This window comes from Salvelinus sp. IW2-2015, linkage group LG4p, assembly GCF_002910315.2.
Source record: "Salvelinus sp. IW2-2015 linkage group LG4p, ASM291031v2, whole genome shotgun sequence".
NCBI lineage: Eukaryota > Metazoa > Chordata > Actinopteri > Salmoniformes > Salmonidae > Salvelinus > Salvelinus sp. IW2-2015.
Window position 1 is genome coordinate 17027964 of NC_036841.1, and position 9027 is coordinate 17036990.

The 9027-nt window shown below is 47.1% G+C and overlaps 1 pseudogene; it reads left to right on the top strand.

Moving 5' to 3' along the window:
• LOC111957359 (striatin-4-like) overlaps window positions 1-4761 on the top strand; it is a 15702-nt pseudogene extending 10941 nt beyond the window's left edge.
• The last annotated feature ends 4266 nt before the right edge of the window (window positions 4762-9027 follow it).

Genomic DNA, 9027 nt, shown 5'->3' on the forward strand with positions numbered 1-9027 from the left:
AGAGAAGAGATCTCTCTCTCTCTCTCTCTCTGGTCTCTCTTCTTCCTCTCTCATCTCTCTGCATGACTGTGTGTTTTGTGTCTCTCTCTCTGGCTTGGTTCAGAGAACCGCGCAGGAACAAGTTACAGGGCATGATGTCGGACTTCCCCCCCAAACCCTCCCCGCCCCCCTCTGTGTCGGGACAGTCTCGCTCCGGGGAAGGTAAGACAACACCCGCTCCCAAAACTCTCTCCCTGTCTGGCTGTGCCAAATGTTCTACAATGTCCTGTATTATGTCATGTTTTGTGTGGACGCCAGGAAGAGTAGCTGCTTCTTTCGCAACAGCTAATGGGATCCTAATAAAATACCAAATACCAAAGTAGCTCGATTGCTTCTCTCTCGTCTAAAGGGATACTGCTCTGAAGAGGTAATTGTTTTAGTATTGGAAAAGGGGAAGGCATGTGTTTTTGATCAGATGCTTAATGTGGTAGTGAGTTTAGTATTGAGAGCTGTTCTTCCTCCGCTCCTTAAGGTGGCGCTCTGGGTTTTTCCTCTGACGTCTTCATCCTGGACGCCGTCGGGGGCGGAGACATGAACCTGGGAGAGCTGGCTGACCTCACCGTCGCCAACGACAACGACCTCACCGTGGATGTGAGTACTTGAACGTTCACGCGCGCGCACACACACACACATACGGCAGTGTTTCTCCTATGATTCTTTTCAGCAGCGGTGGCAAAGATAACGTGGGGGGGGCTGAGAGAAGAAATTGCAGTTTTAAAGCTAATTTCCTGCAATTCTACACATTTACCCATGGCTTAGGCCGTGTTCCTATGCTATCTGAGTGACTCAAACATGATAACATAATCAATTGTGGCCCCATGCCATGACATTTGGGGAATTTTATATTCTCCCTCACTGTCTAGTTTTTTATGTTGGTGGTTGTTCATTTTCAGAGATGATTTTATAAATATTTAGCTCAATTATCTTTTTTTACGTACTTTATCTGAGTTTAGTCATAAAAAAAGTTAGCTGCTGCTAAATGAACACACCCCACCAGCTACAGGATAACCGGGAGGAGTTCAAGAAGACGTGGAACCCTCGCTTCACGCTGCGTAGCCATTTTGATGCCATCAGAGCGTTGACGTTCCACCCCAGCCAAGCCGTTCTACTCACAGCCTCCGAGGACGGAACCCTGAAGCTGTGGAACCTCAACAAGGCCATACACTCCAAGAAGTAAGAGCCTAACTAATAGCACGACCATAACACGCCAATATCAGGGCCTGCATTCAGAAAGTGTATCATAAAGTCGTCATGCTGATCTAGGATCAGGTCCCTCCTGTCCATGTTATCTTCTTCATTTGTGATTTTAAAAAGGCATAACTGATCCCAGATCAGCACTCACTCCTACTCTAAGATGCTTTATGAATACAGACCCAGGAGTGGGAAAGAAACTGAATGCGGTCTGGTAGTTTGCTATAAACACCGTGCTGTAATGTGTAAACGGATGTTGGTCTTTGCCGCCAACAGAAATGCAGCGCTGGACGTTGAACCCATCTACACCTTCAGAGCCCACAGGTGAGCTCAGACCACACGCACATACACTCGCACGCATGCAAACACACATTTGTTGCAACTGTCATGTGTTTCTGGGTTAATAGCTCATCTTTGTGTCATCGTATGTGTGTGTGTGTACAGTGGTGCAGTTCTGTCTCTGGCAATGGGAGAGGACGGAGGTTCGTGCTACAGCGGGGGCCTGGACGGAACCGTGCGCTGCTGGAAGATCCCAGACCTCAACGTGGATCCCTACGACAACTACGGTCAGTCCCCGACCCCTGTCTGACCGCTCGGTCACCTTTTTTGCTTCCAGTCAACCAGTCAGGACTAGCCAGGTTTATCCCCAGCTAACGTATTCAGCTCTGAGTCAGTGGATTACACATGATCAAGTATCATCGCCACGAGAACATATTGACTGACATTAGGGCTGTGACGGTCAAGGAATTTTGGAGGGCGGTTATTGGTCAGCCAAATGACCACGGTCAGACGAGCATTTTGTGCTGCTGCAGGGAGGGGGCATTGCCTAGGACAGGGGTTTTCACTTTTCTTGGGTTGTGGTCGGGTGATTGAGGGGGCCAGGTCATCTGATGCAGCACTCCATCACTCTCCTTGGTCAAATAGCCCTTACACAGCCTGGAGGGGTGTTGGGTCATTGTCCTGTTGAAAAACAAATGATAGTCCCATTAAGCGCAAACCAGATGGGATGGCGTATCGCTGCAGAATGCTGTGGTAGCCATGCTGGTTAAGTGTGCCTTGAATTCTAAATAAATCACTGACAGTGCAACCAGTTAACCAAAATAAAAGTTATTATTTTTCACGTAAAAATACCCCCCCCCCCCCAAAAAGACCCCAGTTTGAAAACCCTAGTCTCGTTTGCTACAACACCCTGCTTGTTTCCAGCAAGGAGCAACAAAGGTTCATCACGTTGTAGAATCCATTTGTGTGTGTCTCTTTTGTTTGTGTAGACCCGGGCATAGAGAGCAAGTGTGTTGTTGGGTCATGAGGACTCGGTGTGGGGGTCTGACGTATTCTGCCCACCACCATCGCTTGGCCTCCTGCTCTGCAGACGGGACGGTTCGCATCTGGGAACCCAGAACCTGCCCCTGTCTCGCTGTCTTCACAAGGAGAAAGGTGAGTGTGTGTGTCTGTGTATGTTTTTGTTTTTTCTGTGTGTGTGATATCTTAACTCACTCCCCCCCCCCCCCCCCCTCCCTCAGAGCACGGAACACCCACCTCGGTGGCCTTTGTTGAACTCTGACCCGACCAGGCGGTGGTGTCATTCGACGGAGCGAGACGCTGCCTATGACCTCAAACACATGAGCAGAGCATCATGGTCCTGGAGACGGGCACTAAGGACGGTGAGTCCTGTCAGAATGCTTCCTGTGACCTGGCTGGTGTAGTGGTAGTGCATGTGTGCGGTCTTGGCTAGGGGTCTACAGCGAATGTTTCTTGGCGTTGTCTGTTGTGACAGGATCGTTATGTTTGGTCCTCTCAAGTTTCCACTCTGATGCTGCGTTTGTAACCATGTGGGAGGTGGGAATTTAACAGCCGTGAGGTTGTAAATACCAGTTGGATGCATTCGTGTGACTTGAACTCGTTGAAAAACACAGATTGGCAAATGGCCAACAAGCTGCGTCAACCATAAACTAAAAGGACAGCTATCATGCTTTTAAACAAATTATAGAGTAAAGAAAAAACACAATAAAAGATTGCTTTTTATAAATCTTGTTTTGTTGTTGCGTTTAACTGCCGAAAATGCTGTTATAGAGGGCATTTCCTTAGATGTTGTCAGAGGTCACCATGTGGGAGAACAGGATTATAGACGAGTTTCCCACTAGTAATTACCAGTTGGTGTGCCATTTCAAGTGGACTTTTCCCAGCCGTATGTGGTAAAGTCCCTGTCCCCGCATGGTTACGAACATATTTGAGGTGTTGGCAGCTCCATAGGCTATTCTCGTTGCACGTGGCGACATACTGTTAACGCTGTATCCACAACTCTCTGTCCATCGCTGTTGTAATCTACTATGAAACCAACATTTTCCCAAAATGTGAGATTTTAACAAATGATGGTGTATCCTCAGAAAAATGACAATTTATGATTTAGAATTTTGATTACAACGTGCACATAGGCTCTAGGTGTTTTAACGGAATGGCCTACATCGCTTTTTTTTTTTACAGCTCAGATCTACTCGAGGCATTGGCCTACAATGCAGCATCGGCATAGCCTATAGAACTAGTGTTTTTACATTTTTATATGTATTCATTCGGTTTCACAGTGCGGACCGAACCGAAGTCCCTGTAGCGAGCGGTTCGAATACGTGTACCCTTACACCCCTAGTCGGCGTAGGTTCAAATCAGGCATACTGCCCTAGGATGCAACCCCTCTCTTGTCTTTCCCCACTGTCATCCTCTCTCTGTTCAATAAAATCGGAAAATATTGTATCATTCTGTGCCTCCCTTCCTTGAGAGAAGCCAGGAGGATCTCCCTCAATACTGGTCTGTGTGTGTCGCCCCCTGCAGGCAGTAAGCTGATTAACTGTGTGGTCAGCCACCCCTCTGAGCCCATCTCCATCACCGCACACGAGAATCGCACTATCCGCTATCTCGACAACAAGACAGGTCAGCCATTGTCCCCTGCTGAATCCTACCTTTATGTAACAACGCCAGAATTAGGCCTCGTGCTTTATCTGTTTTGTCTGGGTCGAACTAGCCCATAGCCACGTTACTTTCTTTTACCGTTTCAATGAAATGTAATGCCCATCTGCGTGTGTTACCAGGTAAAGTGATCCACTCCATGGTGGCACACCTGGATGCTGTCACCTGTCTGACCACGGACCCCAAAGGCACTTACCTCATCTCTGGCAGTGAGTAACCCCTGACTTGTCTTGGAACTGGGGTCCTCTAGCACTACACACTGGGATCTATCCTGCTCCCAGGACCAGGAATAAGAAACACTATTTCTATCGTTGACGATTCCGCTGTACTCGTAACTGTGCTCTCCCGCTTCCCCCTGCAGGCCATGACTGTTCGGTGCGTCTGTGGATGCTGGACAACAGGACGTGTGTGCAGGAGATCAACGGCCCATAGGAAGAAGCACGACGAGGCCATTCACGACGTGGCCTTCCACCCTCTCGCAGCCCTTCATCGCCTCGGCCGGCGCCGACGCACTCGCCAAGATCTTCGTCTGAGAGGAGGCACAGACGGGGACCATCTCTCCCTTGGTGAGACACTAGGGTACAGAGAGAGAGTGGTGTGTGTGCTTTATTCTTACAATCTGTTAGTTTACTTTCTTTACAGTTTCTACTTATATTGAACTTGTCCCTTCTTTCATTACAGCCCGACAAAACACACTTGGCCAGAGGAGAGGGATGACTACAAGTGGAAACCTCACCCTGCCTACTTACATGTAGTTTCGTGTACTGATACCACACATCAGGAAGAGGGAATGTCTGTCTGTGTGTGTGGTGGGTGTGTGTGTCGCAGCTAGTTCGTGTGACTGACGCGATCGGTGTAGTGTTCGCTGTATGCTGTGACTGATCAGTCGATCAGTGTGTGTGTGTGTGTGTGTGTGTGTGTGTGTGTGTGTGCTATCCACACCACACACACACACACACACACACACACACCCACACACACACACACACACCACAGACAGACAATCCAGTGACAATACACACACAAAACTGTTGTCCTGCACCCCACTGGCTGGGTCATCGCCAACAGGACACTATTACCCACAGTTCTCTAGCTGTCCCATGATGCCTCAGTAACTTGTTGCAATACTAACCATACTGCTTTTCTAACGACTAATCTGGCTGCTCGGTTTATTAGGTCAGTTTACTACACTATAATACTCTATTCATTTCTACCTTTAACAGTCCACTCATGGTTATAATAAGGCCGTGTGTGTGTGTTGACATTGATCACTACGCATGCCGATGCATCACCTACTACAATTAGTGACGCGCGCGTGCACACACACACGGGTTAACATTCAGTTTGAAACTGTGTTTCTTTTAAAGTTATTTTTTAAAATATATATATAAAAAGCTTAGCTCACCGGTTGCTAACACACATAAGTACCTGACTACAGTAGAGTCCAGTCCCCATCAAGTGACGGCATTAGCCATTGTCTACTGCAATACAGCGTGGGGCCACAATGCATTTCATTCCAAAGACTTCTGAGGGTTTTAGTTTGTGTGTGTTTTTGGAGCCTTCTCCTAACCAGTGTTGGACAAACAGCTTTAATTTCAGCCTCATCGCCGAGACACTACGTCTGAGTGTTTGTGTGTCCGGTATTGTACGGTCATCCATTTCAGTAGAATCAAGTTTGATAGGAAAGGTGTGTGTGTGTGTGTGTTGCACTTGTTTAATCTTTGGTGCTAAGATCTCGTCAGTCCGAGTCTGAATCAGGGACCTGTTTGCATTCGAGGTGTGTGTGGAGTACTGTTTGTTTCACTGGGATATTTGTCATCAACAGTAGCATGCGTCACTCTCCAGCCATGCCATCTGTTTGTGTTGAGATACTGTATGGGTCATTTTTATCTCATAAGAAGACTAACACGCTATGCTAAGCAGACACTTTTCTACTGGTTTCCTTTTATATTTGTGTATGTGTGTGTGTGAAGTTGGCCTTTGTCATTTCATCAGGATAGCTGGTTTGTGAAAGAGTTTGTGGAGATGATGCCACAGTGGAGACCTCTGACTGAAACGGTTGACGTTGAGAGAAAGTGACACTACTCCCAATATGGCGTCCTGTATTCCCCCTCCCTTAAGTCGGCATCAAGTCAGAATGGTCCTTGGTGCCGGTGTATTTATTTAGGCTTGCGCTTGGAAACAATCATATGATCCATTGAAATAGCTGTTGTTGATTAGGTTTCTGGTTTTGGTGCGAGTCCTCATAGTGGGAAACTGGCCTCTCTCCAGTGTCAATGGAGCCAGCAGGGGAAATTGCCCCCAGGATATGGGAACAAAAGGCCCATAAAGAGCCCTCCTTCCTCTCCCTTTCCCCTATGGAGAGGAAACAAGAACAAACTCTACCTAACCCTTAGCCCCCCCTTACATTGGCCTCTGACAAATACTGAACCAGACATGGTTGGGGTCTGTTCACCAAGCAGTCACTTTGGCCTTGGATTATTGTGGAGCTGTTTTTCCCTGGAAGGGACAACAAGCTTGGACAAAGAGCGAAGCCACTCTGAGCTGTGGGCGACCGCTAAAGACTTGACATATAGGTCAGGGATCAGGGGTGATGTCATTAGGTAGCTGGGTTTATTTTTGTACTTTCCGGGGTGGAGGCAGAGGGAGCCCTACGGGCAGATCTCTGGCTGTGGAAACATGGTTCAACATGGTTCCACAAGCCAGGGCAGAGCAGTAAAGAATTAATGGTCCAGTAGCACCATGTCAATCGGTAACTGGCCCTGAGCTGCCCCCAACCTACTAATCAACCCCTAGCACACGCCAGAGGGACGGGGGTAGAAGTCGTCCCAAACCACTGATTCCAGATCAGATATTTCTTCATCTCCTTAATGGTTAAAGCCAGAGTTGTGGCTATGGTAATCTGATCCTAGATCTGTGGTTTAAGGTCAACTTTAACCAACTACAGTACATGCAACAGGGTCACTACAGGGGTCCGAGAATCAGGGAAATGACAGAGGTCAACGTTTTCCTATCCACTGCAAGACCTTATGGGAAAACACTCTGTGGTCTGGTCAGACAGGTGTCTGCGGGCTTGGTTCAGTAAATGTCAGCTTCGTGTGTTTGCTAAAACATGATGGTTTCAGATGTATTGGATTTGATGAGGCAGAGAGAATGCCTAAAGTGCTACTGTGGCACATTGTGTGCTGTAATGCTTTGTTGTTGAGAGGATAAATAGAGTACACAGTTGTCAATCACCCACACTAACTGTTGGTTATATGCTGCACTACATCAGCTGCATTAAACCCCAAGACTAGACCAGCTGTGTCTTAGTGTGGCTGTGGAGACCAGGGCCCAGTTTCCCAAAAGCATCTTAAAGAGCGACTGTCCCGAAAAAAAAAAAAAGCAACTTCTCGTTTTTGAAAATGTCCTTATGTGAGTCAGAAACACGTATTCTACTGTCAAAATTGACTACGAAGTGTCATTTTGGTCATAAAAGTCAGTCTCGTCCCAAAACCGTTGTTAATAAAGTTGCATTTAAAAGCGCTCGTTATTTTCCCGACTGCCTCAGAACAGCGGAGTGCGTCGTTAGATGCTTCTTCTTTTTTTAAACCCTTCCTCGTCACTTTATACACTAAACAGAAGATCTCAGCTAAACATAGAGTCGAGATGTTTATCTGTCTCTGTGAACGCAGATAACTTAAGAACGTAGTCGACTGCTACAAATACAAAGTTGCCAATGTCCTTGCGATTGTTGCAAACAATAAGGTTCCAGAATAAAAACTGAGTTGACTGTGGGGAGCAGACGGACAAACAAAAAGATAAATACAGACAGTAGGCTTATATAGGCTACATACAGTGCCTTCGGAAAGTATTCTATAATTGATTAAATCGTTTTCCCCCCTCATCAATCTACACACAATATCCCATAATGACTAAGCAAAAACACGTTTAAAAAAAATAAACGGAAATATCACATGTACATAAGTATTCAGACCCTTTACTCAGTACTTGGTTGAAGCACCTTTTGCAGCGATTACAGCCTCGAGTCTTCTTGACTATGACGCTACAAGCTTGGCACACGTGTATTTGGGAAGTTTCGGGCTCTGGCCGGGCCACTCAAGGACATCCAGAGACTTGTCCCGAAACCACTCCTGCGTCGTCTTGACAGTGTGCTTAGGGCCGTTGTCCTGTCTGAGGTCCTGAGCGCTCTGGAGCAGATTTTCATCAAGGATCTCTCTTTACTTTGCTCCATTCATCTTCGATTTGATTCTGACTAGTCTCCCTGCCACTGAAATACTTCCCCACAGCTGCCTCCACCATGCTTCACCGTAGGGATGGTGCTAGGTTTCCTCCAGACGCTTGGAATTCAGGCCAAAGAGTTTAATATTGGTTTCATCAGACCAGAGAATCTTGTTTCTCATGGTCTGAGAGACTTTAGGTGCCTTTTGGCAAACCCCGAGCACGCTGTCATGTGCCTTTTGCTGAGGAGTGGCTTCTGTCTGGCCACTCTACCATAAAGGCCTGATTGGTAGAGTGCTGCAGAGATGGTTGTCCTTCTGGAAGGTTCTCCCATCTCCACAGAGGAACTCTGGAGCTCTATCAGAGTGACCATTGGGTTCTTGGTCACCTCCCTGACCAATGCCCTTCTCCCCCGATTGCTCAGCTCTAGGAAGAGTCTTGGTGGTTCCAAACTTCTTCCATTTAAGAATGGAGGCCACGGTGTTGTTGGGGACCTTCAATGCGGCCATTTTTTTTTTTACCCTTCTCCAGATCTGTGCCTCATCACAATTCTGTCTCGGAACTCTACAGACAAATCCTTCGACCTCATGGCTTGGTTTTGCTCTTACATGCACTGTC